The sequence below is a fragment of the Rhinolophus sinicus genome, linkage group LG05, assembly GCF_036562045.2.
Source record: "Rhinolophus sinicus isolate RSC01 linkage group LG05, ASM3656204v1, whole genome shotgun sequence".
Classification (NCBI taxonomy): Eukaryota; Metazoa; Chordata; class Mammalia; order Chiroptera; family Rhinolophidae; genus Rhinolophus; species Rhinolophus sinicus.
Genome location: NC_133755.1, coordinates 7,533,562 through 7,554,468, shown reverse-complemented (window position 1 = coordinate 7,554,468; position 20,907 = coordinate 7,533,562). Strand labels below are relative to the sequence as shown.

At 41.0% G+C, this 20,907-nt stretch overlaps 1 protein-coding gene across 1 annotated transcript in view; it reads left to right on the top strand.

Annotated features, from left to right (window-relative positions):
* The window catches only part of LOC141571503 (lysocardiolipin acyltransferase 1-like), an 822,971-nt gene that overhangs the window by 733,785 nt on the left and 68,279 nt on the right, over positions 1 to 20,907 (top strand). The window contains exon 7 of the mRNA XM_074331707.1: positions 5,197 to 5,362. The gene's annotated coding sequence lies outside the window, so the exon portion shown is untranslated. The remainder of the gene's footprint in view (positions 1 to 5,196; positions 5,363 to 20,907) is intronic.

Here is a 20,907-nt window from a genome sequence, read left to right as displayed (position 1 = left end):
TTATCTGACATTTAATAAGCCCTAATTCATGAATGCTGATCAGATGAAGTCAGGTCCTTGTCAGGGAAGTGGTGTGATGATTAAGAAAATGACAGGATGTTCTTCAAAGATGAAGAAAAAAAAAAAAAAATATATATATATATATATATATATATATATATATATATAATTTATGAAAATAACAGCATGTGAGAATAATACCCTTTCAAATCACATTGTTGTTCAGATGTCTTCTTGTGTCAGTGAGAATTTTAAAAACAGAATATATAGGCACTAAACAATATTTAGCTATTTAGTTACACACTTAAATTTATATTTGAACTGTATTTTTACTTTAGCATTTTATATAAAAATGATATCACACAGACTATTAAACATCTTTTAAATAACTAAATCTTAAAAACCCAGCTGTGACATATTTTCTTTTCCCAAATTCTGGATTTTTTGTGGTTCGACCTGTAATTGCAGTGAAGATGCTTATTTTTTCTAACACTTCCATGTTTATAGAACAATCTTCATGATTTCATATAATCCTATTATACCTTAAACACTGACAAATAATTTGTTAACCCTTCCCCGGCTATTGTCTATTTCAATGTTTGCCATTTGGCAAATATTCTTTGGGAAAAAAAAAAAAAAATGAGAAATTGTTTCCAGGGAGTCAAGTAAAAGAAACAGGGCTCAAACCAGTTCTCACTGTGATAAATATGTTTGTCTACCATTTTTCTTTGAATTTTCTTAAAATTGCATTTTATGTCTCGACACAGTGAGTAAAGCTTATAATTATATGAGTCTTGATGTCCTGGCTTGCCTGCCTTCAATGTGATTGAATAAATTTGTGCCACCAGGCACGTACGTGCTATGTTCTGCTACAATTTCCCCAGCATTCGGGTTATTATGCTTTATTATTGTTAGCTTAGCTGAAAAATGTTTCCCCACCATTGCTGTTATTTGCACTGTGATTACCAAGGAGTTCAAGTAATACAATTACATTACATTAATGATGGTCTGTCACCCTGGCTCTTCACTAAATCACAATGGCGCTGCCCCACTTAGGTCTGTTTGTCGAAAGTGCCATAACTTGCAAAAATACACACAGTGTCATTAGCCCAGGAATTTTTCTGTTGTTGATTTTATGTCTATTCTTACAATCTCAAACATGCTCCTTCTTTTCTACATGGCCTCCATTTTGCCCTCCATGTGGCTTATATTTCTAACATAATTTGGTTAATGGTATTCTATTACTTTTAACTCTAAAATATGCTTGTCAGATGATTCCTATCTAGCCTAGACTATCTCAAAGAATACTCAGTGAAGCTGTTTTTCTGGAGGAGTTAAAATTTGTCATGTGCTAAAAATTGATCCATAATTTGGGAAGCAATGGGTTAAGAAAAATAAAACAAGTTTCTTTAGTGCATGTAGTCTTACGTTAGGCATCGTGTATTTCTAGGAGAAGGATATAATTTATGAAAATATGGAAGAGGCGCATAGGGCTTCCATCCATGCAGGCAGGCTGAGGTTTGCTTCATTCAGAGCCAGGGATTCTGAATCACAGTGAACTGATCAAAGGAGAATTCAACAAAACACATTCCCTTGTCACTGGTTTATAATGTCCTTTGGCAGATGGATCACTTCTTGTCTAATCTATTGTGTATTTTCCCATACATCATATATACTTGACTATTAATTATGTGATACCTCCAAAAATTCTGTGCGCCGGTGGAATTAATGTATCATGATACTCCTCAGCGTTTGTTGGTAACTCCAATTGAATGGCATGTGGGTGAGATCAGAAAACCCCTCAATCCTAATCAAACTAACCAATTGGGGGATGTAGGGTGAGTGAACTTTATTATGTGGAAGTTTAGAAAAGGTCTGTAGAATACTTGCATATTAAGTACTCAAAAGAAACAAAACCAGCAGGTGCCTTCAAGGGCTCTCAAGGTATTTATTTCTAGTGCATTCCTTTTTAAAAGAAGTATGGTTTGAAGCCTCAGGCCATTGGTGAGAGAATATAGCTAGGTTCTTTGTCCCGGTTTCCAAGACAGGATTTTAATATAGTCTCTTCTTTAGTAAAGAGTTCTTTTTTCAAAAGAGTTCCTAAACATTCCTGCTTATGTTAAATTGCAACAATAACTCCCATTATTCAATTCCGCATACGTAGCAAACACGGTGGTAGGCATACTGTCCCCATGACTGCTTTGCAAACTAAGTTTGGTGGTTATTCCCCTTTCACTTATGTGGAGGCTGAAAATGAGAATTTAAATAGCTCACCAGCATCACAGGGCTAGTGGTCAGCAGAGCATGCTGTAACTTTCTAAATTCCTTCTTTCTACACTGAATTCCCTTCGCCCAGTAGGGGACTCAGGGGTGCCACTCTGCTCATGAAAGTGACTCCACAGGCCTGTCACTGTGCTGCCTAGTCTCTTATTTCAGAACCAAAAAAAAAAAAAACAACAACAACAAAAAAAACAGTTTGACATTTAAAATTCAAAAACAAAACCCTAGAAGGCAAACAGCCTTCCTGTAATCGTTTTGCCTCCCAAGGGAAGTTCATTCAACATGAGAAAGTAAAATTAAAATGTTAGAGGGGGGGTGGAATGCCCAGACAGACACAGAGACAGTTGGGAAGCATCTGATGATGCTTGGAGGAAAACAGGAGTGAATTCCCTAATGTCACGGAGGAACGTGCTCAAATCCCTTCCCCTTTCTGAAGTTCAGTCTCTCCACCTTTAAAATACAAAGGTAGAATTCCAGTGGATTTGGAGGAGACAGATTACCTACTCACAAAAAACAGGCTCCCAAAGAGCAATGTTGGGTACAGATAAGTCTCCTTAGCCAACATGGCCAAGAAAAGCATCTTTCTATAATGCAGAATTATACACCTGAATATCTATGTAACTTTCCTAACAATTGTCACCCCAATATTTTAATTAAAAGAAAGAAAGAAAGAAAGAAAGAGAGAGAGAGAGAGAGAGAGAGAGAGAGAGAAAGAGAGAAAGAAAGAAAGAAAGAAAGAAAGAAAGAAAGAAAGAAAGAAAGAAAGAAAAAAAAAAGAAAGAAAGGCATCTTTCCTTGACCCGGCTGTAGGGCTTGAGGGCCTGGATGCTTCTTGCCTAAATGGCCATGATGTCCATGTCCCTTGCTCTTACTTAGTTAGCATTCTGCTTTGTACTTCACTGACTTTTTACAAATCTACAATGTTCCTAATATTTGGTTATAATTCTGCTCAAGATAAAAATGAAAATAAAATCTACCAATGAAATGATTTCTGTAGAGGCTTCCCTACTCAGTTTGATCTTGGCCACGTTGGCCAAGTTTGATCCTCCAAAATTAGGGTTGCCTGTTTTACTTGTAAACAAGGAGGATAGTAATATGTGATGCTGTAATTCTGTCACTAACCTAAGTGTCATCTGCACAAATTCATTTTGACAGGCCCACTTTTCCTAACTGCATTTTCTCAACATGCTAAGGCAGTACAAAAGTATTTAAACCTATTTTAAGAATCCCAGTTCTAAGACCATAGATTCAGATAATACAAAAAAGAAGAAAGAAAGAGAGAGAGAGAGAGAGAGAGAGAGAGGGAGGGAGGAAGGAAGGAAGGAAGGAAGGAAGGAAGGAAGGAAGGAAGGAAGGAAGGAAAGAAGATCATATTTTCCATTAAAACCTTAAAAAGGCAGGATAAAATATATCCTTAAACTAATAAAGTCTTAAAACCCAGAAGTCAAAGCATGTGAACAAATGACACAGCTGACGGTGAATGGTTTTACTAAACCCAGACTCATAGGATCTTGATTGTTAACACACACTTAAGGCCTGGAGATGAAATCTTGGGCCCACATAAGCCAGGAATTGCAAATGAGACCATCGCTAGTTCCCCCAATATCGCATCATCAGTGAAAGAGGAATGAGAAAATAAATCTCCCCTCTTTCCTAAACCTAGCAGGAAAACTTACTTGTCTCTCCCAGCCCCTTGTATTAGTTAGGACTCTAAGTTTATACCACCTGAGTCACAGGGCAGAAATAAATATACAAGGCTTTGGAGGTATGTCAAGAACACTGGCTGCATAGGATTTCCCACAGGGCATAGGAGTGGGGAGAGGGAGGCCTTAATTTGAGCTCACAATCAAAAATTACAAAATGCTTGAGGAAATCATCCTCCTAAGGACAATGAAGCAGACACAGCCTGGAGGATTGTGAAAGCCTGAGGACATTAGTACATGATCATCTGGAAGACAAATTATTAAAGACAAAATGAGAAAATCAACATAGTAATAAAAGGGAAAAAAAAGACGTGAAAAAAATAGGCAATTTGACAGAAGAATAGAACTTCTGCAAATGAAAAGCACTGTTCTTAAAATAAAAACAAAGAAAGTAAAAAACTCATTGGACAGATGAAACACAGATTAGACCCATCAAAATAAGGAATTAGTGCAAAGAGACATCTATTTGATTACTATTCCCAGAATAAGGCAAGGAATGATAAGGACAAGGTAACTGTAAAGGGATCATTAAGGGAGGATGGAATGAGAAGGTTCAATGTGCACCTACTACAAAAAGGCAATAGGCAGAATGGTGGTGACGCCATATTGAAGAGCTAATGGCGGAAGTGTTTCTGAAGTGATGAAATGATACCCATTCACAGAAAACACTCAGAGAGAAGTGGACATTGAATTACACACACACACACACACACACACACACACACACACACACACACACCACTTAAACATAAGATAGATACTTCAAAACACCAAAATAAAGACAGGATTACATGTAGTAACATGCATAGAGGGCTTGCAACTGCACCCAGGATATAGTGCAAATTATGTAACAGTTCATTGTTCTTTTTATTTTTACTACTATAATAGTTTGCTATCGTTATTCACTTTACGTCTCTCTATATTAATGAAATGTCATAACTAGTGGTCTAAATAGAGAAATTAAGTAGCTATAGCATGATTTAAAAAAATGTGCTGTGAGATTATTTGTGTACAATTCAAACGTGGAGACAGCCCAAGTTACTTTATGGAAATAACACATAGCAAAGCCTAGGAGAGGGGTGACCTGTGGGGGTGAGGAAGGGAGGAGGTAAGGACCAGAGTGGTCAGGCTTACGCTGTAGTTCTTAGGTTTGGGCACTAAAAACAAATTCTGAAACAAACACGGCAACATATTGACTTCTGTCCAATTTCAGCGGCGGTTGCCTCCCCCGGTGCGGTGGTGGTTGAGATGGGACCGCTTTCACCCGCCAGCCCAGGACCAGGCTGCCAAACGTGTCTCCTGCTGCAGAGATGCTTCTGCCTGAAAGAAAGCCAGTCTTCTTTTCACTCCGCACACAGACGTGAGCTCGCGGTGGCCCTGTGAGTAAATGGCTGGCTGTTATACTATTTTCTGTACTTTTCTGTGTTTGGAATATTTCACCCCTTTAAAAGGGAGCCATGACTTCCTGCATGGAGCTTTAAGGTGAAAGCAGAATCGCTGTTGCTCAAAATGGTCACAATTCCTGTGAAACTTTATCCCATCTCTTAATGGGCCAAGTTTGCCATTTTCAACCACATGACCCAGGCTCCTCTAGGTCTCCACTCCCTACCTGAGGATTATAAGACAGTTACCCCAGAAATCAGTGGCAGAAAGAATAGTTTTCAACTCTCAAAAACAACATCATAGTTTCCAGTTGTCTTAAGAAAGCATGGGAAGGACTGGGAACCACCTTTTAGGCCCTGCTTTGAATACATGGGGGGGGGGGGGCGGTTTACATCATGACAGCTGGATTTGGTGGTGAAGGGAGAATTCAGATACAGTAAAAACTGAGTGCAGAGAATACCAAGCAGATTGTTTATCTAGTTCATGGAGGTATCATTTTTATAGTGCTTTCTCCCAAAATGCAAAAGTTCAGAAAGATCAAAGTTCATCTCTGTTTGATAAACCTTGTCTGGCCACCTGTAAAGAAAAGAAGCCTGTGTGTACTTCACTTTTTAAAAGTGGGATGATAATGACTAGTTTTACTCTAAACCCTCTAAGTGATATATGAAAACCCAAATACTAAACATCCTTGTGTGGCATTTAATAGTAAAAAAAAAAACACTATGTTAACTCTGATGAGAAGTAGCATTTTCCTGACAAGAATTCATAGATGATAGAAAGATAGATGATAGATAGATAGATATAGATAGATAGATAGATAGTAAATATAAATGAAATTCAATTTGCTTCTTTTTTCTCTCTTTACAAAAGGTGCATGTGGCTAACCAACATATATGACAAAGTTCTTATATCTAGAATATATAAAGAATTCTCAAAATCCAACAGTGAAAAATAAAATCTAACTAAAAAATGAGCAAAAGACATGAACAGACATTTCACCAAAGGACATATAGTTGGATGGCAAATAGTACATAAAAAGATATTCGACATCACTCATTTTCCATTTATAAGCCATTCTTAACTGATAAAATTATAGAAATAGCAAAAAAAATGAGTCATTGTCAGAAGTTAAGGATGGCTGAAGGGATGGTCGGATATGACTATAAACAGATAGGAGGAGGGAGATTGTTGCAGTGACAGAACAGTCCAGTATCTTCTTGTGGTTACAGAAATCTATATGTGTGATAAGTGGCACAGAACTAACTACACATGCAAATCAACTCAGAAAACTGGTGAAATCTGAATGAAGTTGTTGGATTGTATCCATGTCATTTTCCCAACTTTCTGGCTTTGATGTGTTGCCAATGGGAGAAGAAACTGAGTGAAGGGTATGCATACGGCCACTCTCGTACTTTAGTAACTTCCTGTGGCTTTACGACTACTTCAAAATAAAATATTTTAAAAAGTGAAATGGAGAAGGAGGAGGAGGCGAAGAATGATATGTGCTTTGTTTTGTTTCCTGGCTTTTGGGGTTAGACCTTTTGTTCTAGCTCAGTTGTTTTTGATATGGAGGCCATAAAATCAAATAGTGATTGTGAAAATGTACATGGTTACATGGTTAAGCTTCTTCCTCTGACAAGCTCCTTGGTGGTAGAGAAAGGGGTGGAGGGTGGAGATAGGTAGGAGGGGAATTTTTGGTCTCGTGTATTTTTTGGAAATGTCCCTCAGTTCATTCTGGCCATCATTTATTTCTTCCCAGTCCACTCCCTCCCCCAGTTGAGAACCATGGTAAAATTTCATGGGTTTATGAAGGATATTGGTTTTAACCTTACATTGGTTTTTCCGTGGGGGAAAGAATCGGATATTTTCTCCACAACTAGAGGCCCATAAAAACACTGGATCCACTTTCAGGCTCACCCACCAAATGACTCCACAGCCCACATAACTGTTGTTCAGGAAAAGACTTGAAACTTCACGTTAATTTCTTGGCATGACCAAAATTTCAGCCAAGGAATAAGGGCTGCTGTTTGGGTCTTACTGTTGCTGGCAGGATAACACTTAGTGATGTAAAGGGTGATCAACCCACCCTATCCCCCCCCACTCAGAAAAATACCTGGCAGTCTACCAGTTTTATACGATAACCGGGCCAGGCAATTATTTCAAAAGAGACTTCCTTCATCCTCTCTAATCTCCAATGTCTGCTGATACGTGGTTAGAGAAATAGGAACAAGTAAGTGTAAGAGGCAGGTGCAAGATAAAAGGTCTGCGTTGTGTTCCATATCGTTCTGTTTCATTTCTGAATCGCTGCCCCGAGCTGCATAAAATCAGTTCTCTATGGAATCCAGTGGCTTTCTGGAGAAATATGTTTCCACTTCTGAACCCACGGTATGGAGCCTACTGACTTGTGAAAAATCTAGCTGGCTCATGGTTTCTCAGTCTGACCAACAAATGAGATTAGGGTTCTCAGGCTAAAGAAGCCTCATTTAGCCCCCGATAACCTGTGTTCTTATCCTATGTCTGCCACAATCACATTGTATGATCTTGGATAAGTTAATGGATTCCTTAACTTTGCTCCCTTCATTTGTAAAATACAATTAACAGTAGTGCCTACTGCAACCATGTTAGGAGTATTAAAATATGCTTATGTATGCAAATTGCTGTGTAGTATCAGGGTCGCAGGAAAAACTCAAGCTCAGTAAATGCTAACTAATATATCATTATTAGAATTTCATCCAAAAAAGAAAAAGCACTAAGCACAAGTCTTGGATTCCATTCCTGTCTGACACTTAGAATATATGACCTTAAAGACTATAGCTAACCACTAATTGCTTAAGTGTTTTCCACTATAAAGTGAGGATAGATCCATTTACTACTGAAAGATAGAAATGCTGGAGAAGGTAATATATATGGAAATCTTAAGGCTTTAAACTGTTGTAAGAATGTCTTACTGTTCTGTTAAAGTCACTCTTTTGAAAGAGGAGGACATGCCCTATATTATCACATATAAATACAGGCTAATGCCATCACTATGCGGGTCTTACAGAATCTGTCCTGCACAATTGTTAGAAGCCCCTGACCTACCCAGCAGACACTACCCACCCCTGACCCCCCTCCCACCAGACCCTCCCACCAGACACTACCTCACCAACCAATTTAATACACAACTAAATCAAGTCCATAAAAAAATGATTCTAATCATATCTCTTCTTTGCTAAAAATATCCAATAGTTTTATTTTCATGATCTCAAAATATAAGACAATATAAAATCTGTAATTACTAGGCATATTTTCAATCCTCATGACGATATCCCCAAAATGTATTTTTCAAACTTGTCTCTACACTGGCCATCATAGACTTTGTATTTGTAGGCGACTCACAGGTGCTCCACCAAAGTCCCGCGTTTTCTCCGTCCTTGGCTTTTGCAACGCTGTCTGCTCCCCTCAAATGTCTGGTTGCAACCTACATACATATGCCCATGTGCAAATGCCCCCTAATCTCCATAATGGGGTTCAAATGGTATTTTATTGTTTATTTCAAAGCCCTCTGTATTAGTTTCCTGTGGCTGCTGTGACAAATTATCACAAACTTAAAACTTCAGAAACTTATTTTCTCACAGTTCTGGAGGCCAGAAGTCTGAAATCACAGTGTGAACAGAGCCGGGCTCTCTCCAGAGGTTCTTGGGAGGATTCCATTCCTTGCCTTGTCCAGCTTCTGGTGGCTGTTAACAGTCCTTGCCTTGCAGCCTATATTAGGTTTCTCCAAAGAAACAGTATATATATTTATATATATATATATATAAAATCATGTGATTATGGAGACTGGCAAGTCCAAAATCGACAGGCTGGAGACCCAGGGAAGACTTGCAGTTGAGTCTGAAGGCCATCTGTTGGCAGAATTCCCTCTTGCTTAAGGGAGGTCAGTCTTTTATTCTGTTCAGAATTCAAATGATTAGACGAGGCCCACCCATGTTATGGAGGGCAATCTGCTTCACTTAAAATTGACTGATTTAAATGTTAATCTCATCCAAAAACACCATCACAGAAATACCCAGAATAATACTGGACCAAATATCTGACCCAGCCAAATTAACACATAAAATTAACCACCACCTGGCACCATGACCCCAATCTCTGCCTCTTTGGTCACATTGCCTCTTCTTCTTTTATTTATGTATCTTTTCCTCTGTGTGTCTATTTTATAAGAATAAATGTGATTGAATTTAGAGAGCACATGGATAATCCAGGATAAGGTCCTACTTGCAAGATCCATCAGAGATGCAGAAAGAACAGTGGGAAAGCGGGGAAGAGGCAGTGAATTCTAGCAGAAAAGCTGGCCTTTGAGAGGCTTGAGTTCACATTCCATTTATCCTCTTTATTGACACCGTGGCCTTAGGTAGATTCCCTTCTTAACTGAGACTGTACTCTTATCTGCAATATAGAAATAATGACACACACAAACGTCATTAAGTGGATTTACGTATTAAATGTTGGTTATTGCCTTAGTCCCTTCAGGCTATTTATAGACTGGGTAGCTCATAAGCAATAGAAATGTATTGCTTAAATTTGTGGAGGCTGGAAGTCCACGATCAGGGTGCCATCTTTCTTCCTGGTTCACAGCTGGAGCTTTCGGTGCTGTCTTGCTGTATCGTCACACCAGGAAGGCAGAAGGGGTGAGGGATGTCTCTGGAGGCCCTTTTATAAGGTACTAATGCCACTCTTGAGAGCTCCACCCTCATGACCTAAGTAACTCCCAAAGATCCACCAATCTAATGCTATCATCTTTGGGTTTAGGATTTAACACATGAATTTGGGGGAGGACACAACAGCAAAACATAGCATGACATCGCAACTGACCCAAAGGAGATTCCAAAAGGAGGTGTGGTAGAATTACAATCCTTATAATGTTATTGCTACTGTCAGAAGAGGAAGAAAAAGGAGGAGGAGGAAGAGGGGAATGAGAAGAAGGAGATTGCTTTTATAAAAGCAGATATAGACATAATAATAAAAGCAAATATGTACAGAGAGCTCATTATGCACCAAGCATTGATCTCAATGCTTTGCATGTTTTAATCCATTTAATGTTTGCAACAAGCTGATGAGAGAAGCACTGATATTATCCCTGTTTTACACATGCAGAAACTGAGGCACAGAGTGACTTCCCCACGATCATCAGTGATAAATGAATAGGTAAAATCAAACCTAGGCAGTTCAACCCCAGAATATATGCTGTAACCACCCTGATTTCAAACGGCAGAGTGGAGCACATCTACACTCTCTCCACTCAGCAAGAACCTATGAATGACTCTTTGTTGAGTGAATACCCTGGAACTTAGAAATTCAGCTGTGGAAGGTGGGAAAGCTGACACCCACGGTGCTATAGGACTTGGGTTCCAGCCTAATGTGATGGTTCGGGGCACCTGGTTCCCTGCGGGCTGCCTGGACCATTCTCAGGGGCGAGTCTGCAATTTCTCTTTAGATTCTTGCCAACGTAGCACTGACACTTGGTTGAGCTAAAACGCAAACAGCCACGGTTTTGGCTTGTTTCAGTCTCCTGAGCGAGTTCCTGTTTTCAAAGCTTCACAGGTTGTTGAAATGCAAACATCCTACCTAATAATTTTAGCTTCGCAAAAAAAGTATCTCCGGTGGAAAACTGCCCATATCCAGTTTTCATTTGTCCATTTATGTAATAAATATTTATGGCAGGTTACGTGGGCCAGGATCTGTGCATGAGAAAATATTAGAGACCAGTCCCTTTTGTACGAAGCGCAGAGCGGCGGAGGACACAGACATGTAAACAAACAAGTAAATCATGTATTCTGTGAGAAAAGTCTATGTAGGACACAGGAGGAACACAAAGGAGAGAAGGGTCCGTCCTCTCTGAGAGGCCAAGAAAGACTTTGTTGGCTTCCCACCTGGGTTACTTCTCAGAGGACGTCCCCACCACTTTCCTGGAGTATCGGCGTAAAGTTGCTTTGAGGACATTTGCCCCTGGCTTTCTGAGATGAATGAATTTTTTTCTCCTGTCTCTGTTTTGAGAAACATTAATGAACATTTGCATTGGTTAAGGTCTGGCTCTCTGCCCTATTTGGCCTAACTGAAATTTTGAAACACATTCTGAGGGGTGGGTTATTTTTTTTCCAATTCTTTAATTAAACAACTGGAAAGCTCCATGAGATTCATTCATCTTTGTATCTTTTCAAATGACTTTCTCTGAAAGGGCCACTATGTTGAAGTCACCACTTTTCTTTAAATAATATTTCTACTGTGTACTCTAGCTGTTTATTTTTATAGTTCTGTGTATTTGACCTAAAGCTTTTAACCTTGTGTGTGTGCCCTGAAACGACTTTATTGCAAAAGGCTTTGGCTTATAAATCTAAATAATAAATAATATTCAGTCCTAAGAGAAGGAAAAGAAATATTGGAACTGCCTGTTCCCTCCAGAAATGTAATGGCAAAAAGGAAAAAGTATGAGCGAGCTCATGTTAATGAGTGTCCACAGGGTGTAACGCAAGACACTAAAGCCCTTGAATGGAGTTGAGGAGAATAATGCCTGTGAAGTATGTAAAATATGCCAGTAATTATGGTGGGTGCTTTAGGATATAAATCTTAGCAGAGGCTGAAAGAGGAGAAAACAGACTCAGGGATGTAGAGAAAAGTCCCTGGTGTTACCTAGTTGGCAGGTAATAGAGTGACAATGCCGCCGTACTGTGATAGCTGCTGCTTGCTCCATTATCCCACAGACCTATTTCTGTCAGGACATTTGTCAAAGGTTATGTCTCTTAGGAATTTGGATTAAGGAATACAGAGCATTATAAAGGATTAAGCAGAAAGGCCATTTGAGTTCATGTCGTTCGCTAATACCCAGTCTGTCCACGCCCAGGAATTCCTCCTCTTACTTTCTTTTCCTTTATGAACCATGTTTAGAACCCTCTTTCCCCACTTAGAAATAGTAGAAATAGATGGCCTCCTGACTGCCACGTTGAGCAATACTAGAAGTGACAAACCAACATGCTACTGTACAAAACTAGAAAACCAGATCAAAAAGAATCATTCAAGACTGGCTGAGACAACGGGCATCTGAGCAGTTGAAATCAAGGAGTGAAGGCTCGCTCCCCAGAACCCCCTGGTTCATTAGGTCTCTAGAGGCCTGCCAGCCACCGAGTTCCCGTTGCCTGTTTCATCGTGCTGCCTGTCATGGGAGGTCCAGTCGTCCCACTCACACGGCTTCATGCCATCTCCTGGTCTCTGCTATCTGTGTGTCGCCATCTTGCACGATTAAGCCCAGTGCCTTTTCCGCATCTTCTGCTGTCACCCGTCATCTGGAGAGGATGCCCACCACACAGCTCCTTGTGGGTGTGGGTGCCTCCTCCCCCATTCCTCTAATCTGTACCTCCTTCATGCAGGGACCTAGCCAGGTGCTGAGGTCTCTGGCTATAACAAAATATCACAGGCTGGAGAGCTTAAGCAGACATTTATTTTCTCATCATTCTGGAGGCTGGAATTTCTTGATCAAGATGCAAGAAAGTTTGGTTTCTGGTGAGACCTGTCTTCCTAGCTTGCAGGTGGCAGCCTTCTCGCTGTGTCCTCACATGGCTATTCGTCTGTGCAGGTGTGGAAAGAAAAAACTCCGGTGTCCCTTTCTCTTCTTATAAGGACACCAATCTTATTAGATGAGGGCCCCACCCTTATGGCATAATTTAATCTGAATTACCTCCCTAAAGTCCCTATCTCCTAATATAGTTACATTGGGGTTCAGACTTCAACATATGAATGGGGGGGAGCCACAATTCAGCCCACAACAGATATAAATATAATAAACTCATTCCCTTAGCTTTCTTACCTCTTTCTTAATAATTTTCTTCTAAACCACCCAGCATTTCTACTTTATTTGATGTAGTGACTAAATAAATGAATGAATAACTTCATAATCACTTAACTTTACCCCACTTAAGAAATAAAGAGGAATGATTACAGGAAGAAAAGTTGTCTCTCAAATTGTTAATTACTTTTATTCATTGCCCCAAGTTTTCTAGTTCAATAATTTGCTAAGCAGAAGTTCAGCATGAGACAGCTTGTTACCATATTCAGCTAAGTTTCAAACTGAAAGTGGTAATTGATGATAGTATTGCTTATTGAGGCCCGATCAGGTGTTAGGCACTGTCGCTATGTGCTTTGTTTCTGTTGCTTTAATTATCAAAACAATCTTTAAAAATAGATATTTGTTTCCTCACTTTACATTTTGCAGATAAAGAAGCTTAGGCTCAATACTGAGTTCACACAGCAGATAAATAGCCAATAGGCATGATTTAAACCCAAATCTGTGTGATTCCAAAATTAATACACTTTTCATATACGGGAACCACTAGACGCTAAATAGGTTTTATAAAGTATCAGAAATGGCTGGTATCATGCTAAGTGAAATAAGTCAAACTGAGAAAGACAAATACCATATGATCTCACTTATATGTGGAATCTAAAGAACAGAATAAATGAACAAACAAAATAGAAACAGACTCATAGATACAGAGAACAAACTGATAGTTGCCAGAATGAAGGGGAGTTGGGGAGCTGGGAGAAAAGGAGAGGGGTCTAAGAAACACAAATTAGTAGTTACAAAGTAGTCATAGGGATGTGAAGTACAGTACGGGGAGTGCGGTCAGTAACGTTGAAACAACTGCATATAGTGCTAATCGGGGAGATCACTGCATAAGTTACATAAATGTCTCACCGCTATGCTGTACACCTGAAACTAATAGAAAATAATACTGAGTGTACTGAAAAAATAATAATAAATAATTTTTCAAAAATGGCTTGCAGACCTCTGTCAATCTCTTACAAACACCTGTGAGGCCTAGAATTCTGCCACAGAAACCTCCAGTCACATCCAGACCCTTCTTACAAGTAAGGAAAATAATGCAGAGAGTAGGGCTTCATCATGACTTTCTTGGACCCTAAGCAAGCAGATCTTCACTGGCCTCTTCGTCTACAAGAAAATATTAAAAGTTATTATTGTACATTGTGTAGGTACAAAGATAAAAATGTTAATATGATGTATTAAAGATTTTCTTTGACCCCAAAATTCATTTTTTTCTTCTGATTTTTTTTTTTTGATTAAAACATTTTTGTGGACCCCTGAAAGCTCAGCATCGTGCTTGCTATGGCCAATGGATGAGTTGGCCCTGCACGTTAAGCAACGTGCAATTTTTTGATCACTTACTAGGTTCCCCATACCTGTATATTTTACAAAATTAGAATATGTGTATACTTTTATAAATGATATTTAATTATATATAAGTATATACTATGTGTGTAGAAAGACATTAGATATACCATGAGATTTATCATAAGGGATTAGCTCACTTGATTATGGAGGCTGAGAAGTTCCACCATCTGCCGTCAGCAAGCTGGACACCCAGGAAAGCTGCTGTGCTTCAAAGCCCTGACAGCAGGAAAGCCAGTGGTATAGATTCCACTCCAAGACTGAAGGCCTGAGAACCAGCAGCAGCTAAGGCAGGAGAAGATCAATGTCCTGGCTGACCAGCCAGGCAGAAAGCAAATGCCGACCTTCATGTACCCTCCTGTTCTATTGAAGCCCTCAGTGGATTAGACGATGCCCGCCAGCCCTGGAGAGGACCAGCTGCTGTACCCAGCCCACCAGTGAAATGCTAAGTAAGTGATCATCCTATCCGGAAACACAGACATACCCAGAAATTACGTTTAACTAGACATCTGGGCATCCCAGGGCCCAGTCAGGTTGACACGTAAAATTAATCATAAGAAGGATTGTTACCCATATATATTGCAGATACCATAAAAGCTTCACAAATCAGGCAGGGCAGAGTATTTATATTTTCTATTCTCTTTAATATTTGATACAATGTACATGTGTTTATAATCTTTTACACATAGATATGAAAGTGCCCCAAACTAAGAGAATGTGTTTTTTTTTCACCCCGTGAATCTGAATTGCTTCAAAAACAAGGCAAATATACAAAAAGGAGAAAGAAGGATGAGGACAGACGGAGGCGCCAGCGGCATCGCAGACCTGAGTCATAGTCCACTCTGCATAAACCGTCTCCCCGTTACTCTGCAATCCGTTCTCTTTAAGACACAGTTAATGAAAACCATCTGCTGGCCACTCTTGCTCAGCTGAGGCTAATCCCTGTTTACTGTAAATGTCTGCATATGTAAGGAAACCTAAGGGTGGAGGGTGGTTGGTGAAAAACAAAAACAAACAAAAATGCTTCACAAAGAACCCAGGAAGCTTGATAATCACCAGGGTCCTCCTGGAAGTGAAAAATCATCCTATTTAATCCCACTAATGCCAGAGGTGTTGACTTATACAAATGGCGGCCACATGTTCTACAAGACGGAGGTTGTGTTTCTGCTGTAAATCTGTCACCAGTGATTCCAGAGCTGGACCTGCAAATCCAGGACCCCCTGCAAGGGAGGCTCCTAAGCGCCGCAGACCTACAGGAGGAAGACACACCTGACCTTGGCAGTGAGGGCACATCTACCTGGGGCTGCCTGACTGGATTTGCAGGAGGACAAATCCCTTCTCGACTCCCCTTCTCCACCCCCCTTGTCGACCCCCTTTAAATGCCAGGCACACATGTCACCTCACTGTGGCATTTTGTCCTTTCATTCCTTGTCACACATGTGTGGGGTCCTTTTTCACCAGGGATGACCTAAAACAAATGTCCAGTCAAAATCCAACATGAGACAGACAGATTCCAAATCTCAAATGGCCTCACGTGCTTTTGCAGCTGTCTCTGTAAAATTCTTCCCCACTGACACCAATAGCTTCCTTCTGTCCCCAACCTTTTAAATATTAAACACTCCCTTCTTGATCAAGTAACCCTGCAGCCTATGACCTCCTCGTCACTCGCTCCCCTCACTCCCATCCTCTCATTAATTCTCTTTTCTTCGATGGAAAATCTCAGGAAGAGTTTAGTTTTTCAAAAGTTCTGTTTCTCTTGGAACTTCATGGTCACCTCCCTTGTCAACAAAAACCTCATTGTGAGAGAATCAAGGAAAAAAAAAACAAAACAGAGGGACATTTGACTGAAGAAAAGAAGGGCTTGGATTAGAGATCAAGATGGGTTCACACGTTGCCCTTGTCACGTTATCTCGTGCGACTTTGGGTACAGGATTTCCTGGTGCCGTGCGGTGCACAGTCTATACCCACCATATGCCACGACTCAGTTATGGTTCCACATCCATGAAATGCGGGAACAGTACCTTACTCACACAATTTTGCTAAAAAGAAAAAGACAAAAACAAATGCTCTAGTTATACAAGCAAAGCGTACCATTAACATAACTGCCAATTGTGTTACAAGTGTTTGTGAAAATTGCAGTGAAATAGGTAGCTTTGCCCTCAAAGCATGTTTTGTGTTTTATAAAGACATGAGTACATCGTATGGTGCAAAAATGCAAAGACATCATCCAGTCTAATATCCTTACTAATTATTTGTCCTAACCTAGGCCATTTAGTAAAGGAAATTAGTGACTTTCCGAGCAAGTTGCTTCAGTGTTTACTTTGTTTGTGATTAATTGATTCTATAAGGTGTAATCTTTATATCTGTTTGTACTACCCAAGGATTGGTTCTGGTTTTAAGAGCTGGACTTGAGTTAAATGCAGGTAATCCATCATACATTACCACTGGGCTGAGAATAATAAAGGAATAGGGACTTGTGGGAAGCATCCTTGCCACCTATGAACATACTCTGCAAAAGTGGCTTCTTTGCAACAAATTTTTAAGGCCATAATTGACATGAAGAAATCTAAGTCCATGACGACAAAGCATCAGAAGAAGTAATGTGTGATATACTTGAATGACTGCAACACCAATTGTTCAATTCTGAGAAACACAGAGACAGCCCTCAGGCAGCACAATTTGGGGGGTCTGTACTTTCCCCGACCAGCAAGTCAGGGTCCTGATATTAGAATGGGCAGGGCCTCAGCCACTGGCTTTCCCCATGAACACTGTTCAAGGTGGTTGTTATTGGGATGCATTAATATGCCTCACTTCTTTCCTTTCCAGGAGACGTCTCACTCTGCTTTGCAAACACAGAGTTTCGTTTTCCTAGTGGGCTCACCCTTCATTTGCCCTGACATGTTTCTTCCTATCATAAACTCAGAGTGTTGTTGTTTGGATGCTTGTTCTTTCTCCTGCCACAACCGCCCTGGGTTCAACTTAGTACATTTCTTGCCCAGTGTAAGAAGAGCTCTTAAAATGTTAGCTGTTGGGATTAAACATTATGAAGTGGCCTGAAAAAACAAGGGGGAGTCCCAATGCCTTTCATGATCTGGCTTCAGAAGTCACACACTGTCACCTCCACAATACACTGTTGGTCATGCAACCAGCTTTGAGTCAGTGTGCCAGGAGAGTACACAGGGTGTGAATACCTGGAGGCAGGGGTCACTGGGGACCCTTGGAAGAGCTGGCTACTGCATATATTGTCACAGTTTTAAATCAGCATCTAAGCTATTTTTCATAAGATGAAATAATTGTATTATCCTTTCATGCATATTATATAGAGTGTGCCAAAAAGTTGCATACATATTTCAAGAAAGGAAAACTGTATTAAAATTGTAATACTCAGTAGATACCAATAACAAAAGATGAATACAAGTTGTGTTTGACTTCTGCAATTACAGGAGGTGCTCAAAGTGGTTCCCATCAGCATCCAGACACTTCTGATTACGGTGAACTACTGCTTGAGCAGTGATAACATCTTATAAAATGTGTATATATTTTTTTGGCGCCCCTGGTATAGTATTCAAATACATACTTATGTTAATATACATTGTAGAACTAAAAACATTTTAATGAAAACCTTGTAACTTTTCAATTCTAACAGAAAGAAAGCGAGAGAGAGAGAGAGAGAGAGATCGATCCAGGCTTCCAGTGTTTGTTACCTAGGCTGAGTAAGGCTTTGGTATTTCTTATGGGCACTTTCTTTGCTTTAAACTAAAAGTGTGCTCCCATCAGAAAGACACATTTTCAAATTATCCTTTTGTTTTAAGTGTGGAATATGTTTATACTTTGGGGCAATGCACCATAAAACCCAGAACGAGCATATTTTAATTGCAGGAGAAGGGTGATTATGGAAGGATGGTAGAAGAGGAAACGGGGTAGACCCCAGAACCCCTTAAGCAGATCAGTTTCCAGAAAGGGTCCCTAGAACGTTACAGATCTGAACATCGATTGATTAATGAGCTGTCCGTGTCCTGATACCCTTGGGACTGGTCAGCGGAACCCCCCCCCGCCCCCAGTGTGAGCAGCTGCATGTCCCTCGGTGCAGCTCTGAGTACAGTGTGGAGCCTATAGAAGACAGACGCACTGAGTGCCTCTCAGAGGAGTCTCATTCTCAGAGCGAAGTTCCCACCCCCGCCTTATTGGGGTGCAAAGAATGCCTCTTCCTCATGGGCTTCTGCACCTTCATGGCAGCCACCCAGTGTTCTGGGCCTTTATGACGCCCTGCTCCTCCGCGCTGGCTCAGAGCAGGCCAGTGATGGCAACTGCGTGGCTTGGCACTGCCACTCCTCCCCCCACCCTGCATACACCCCCCGCCCTCCCAGATATCCCCACTCCTCCCATATACCCTCCCATGCAGCCCCATAGTCTCCCATACACCTTCCCTACATCCATGGTCAGCATCACTGATGGATTATGACACATTTTCACCTGAGCGGACTTTGGTCCCCAAATCCTGCGTAACACGATCCCAGGTGGCCCATCACACTGAGCACAGCAGTGAGTCCCCATTCCCGTCTGGGCAGCTGGTCCGTTGATGTGATGTAAATAAATGTATAACTGTTTGGGTGACAATCTCTAACATCACATAACGAGAAGGATAAAAATGTCACAGTGTTACTTCCATTGCATTGTATTGGCCAGAGCAAGTCTTAAAGTCAGGGAAATTTCAAGGCAATTTTTTTGGAGTATAGGTTTCCCAGGAAGACAAACAGGGCACAGTTGGGCTTCTGGTGTGTGTGGGGATGGGAGGGGGGGAGAGGATAGTAAGTGTGGGTCCAGATGGAGGGGCATGGACTGGGAAGAGTTGCATGTCAGGGGCACCGCAGAGAACCCTGCTTCAGACCCAAGTTGCTTCTGTTGTGATTACTCTTCCCAGAGGAAACAAGATCTCCAGGGATGTCTGGAGTTCTAAGGGGCCCAGGAGAGCCTTGGAATGAGAAACACCTGGGTGCGTGGCTACCGTGAAGTGGAAATGCTAGTGGGGATGGACGTGGGTACAATCATAGTAGAAAAGTGTACCACTGTCTCAAGGGAGGTGCTGCAAAGTCACCTTGCAAGGGACCTGGAAACAGGGAGGAAAGGAATGTTGCCCAACATTTGCAACCTACAACATAATTTCTGCTCACATCGACATGCTATCTGGTCTCCCCTGCCACACTGGACTCCACAGTGACGGCTGTGGATGGGTTATGTGTGTCAGACCCCAAAGTAGGTACTTGGGGTTTGAAGATGAATCATCTAAACCCCTACTCTCAAGGAGTTCACAATGTAAATGAGCAATTAAAGAACTCAGCTCAAAATATTTTGAGGGGCTCCTGCACGGTGACCCCAGCTCTGCTTGGCAATAGGGAGATAAGGGTGAATGTGGTCCAGCCTCTCACCTGGAGAAACTCAGAGAAGAAAGGAAGGAAACAGAAGGTGTGCTTTCCTCTTGTGTAATGCAGAGTAGGTTGCAGAAGTGCTTAGTGTTTCTTAAGGTTCTGAGTCTTCCGCGTTCATCCATTTTTCTCTTTAAGGAAGGGAGCGAAGGATAGGTTTGTAGCAAACACGATGGAAAGGACAGAGGGAAAGCCCGACCTCAGTGTGTGTTGGAGAACTTCGCTTACCAGTCGCTTTATCAGCTGGTGAAGTGGGCTTTGTGTCTTGAGCCTGGTTTGTCCTCCTGCCCAGCTCTAGTGCCATGAGAATGTGTGACCTGGATGTGGGGGAATGTGTGACCTATATCCTGGGATGCTGAGGGGGTCTCCAGGGAATTCAGCCCACAACCAGCAGTGATTGTCAAACTCTTTTGAGGATCTAAATAATCAGTGTTTGATATACCTGTTGTTAAATTATAAGCACCAACTTTCATTTGTGTACGCGCAATATACATGTGTGAGCCATGGCCAATAATTGTTATAAGTTAGGCAATATCCACTTTGGGGACTGCGGAGAAAGAGCATTTCTTGAGTCCAGCTATACACACAACGTGTGCATATGTACCATGCACCGACTGTCAGATGTACTATGGATCAATTGTCAGCTCATTCTTCAGGGACGTAAAGGGGACAATCCCTAAGCTTCAATTACCTCATCTGTAAAGTGAGAGAAGAGAGATCCGGTTGGAGTCTCTGGGATCTCCCAGCTTCTGATTCTCTTCTATTCCACATCATAGTGAAAATTCCAAATGTCACTTACCAGTGGAACCATCACCGGCTTTTTAAAAGCTTTGAGGTCTAGTACCACGTCTATATTGCCAGATATAACTTGTCAGAAGCACTCACCTAGCCTAGGGTG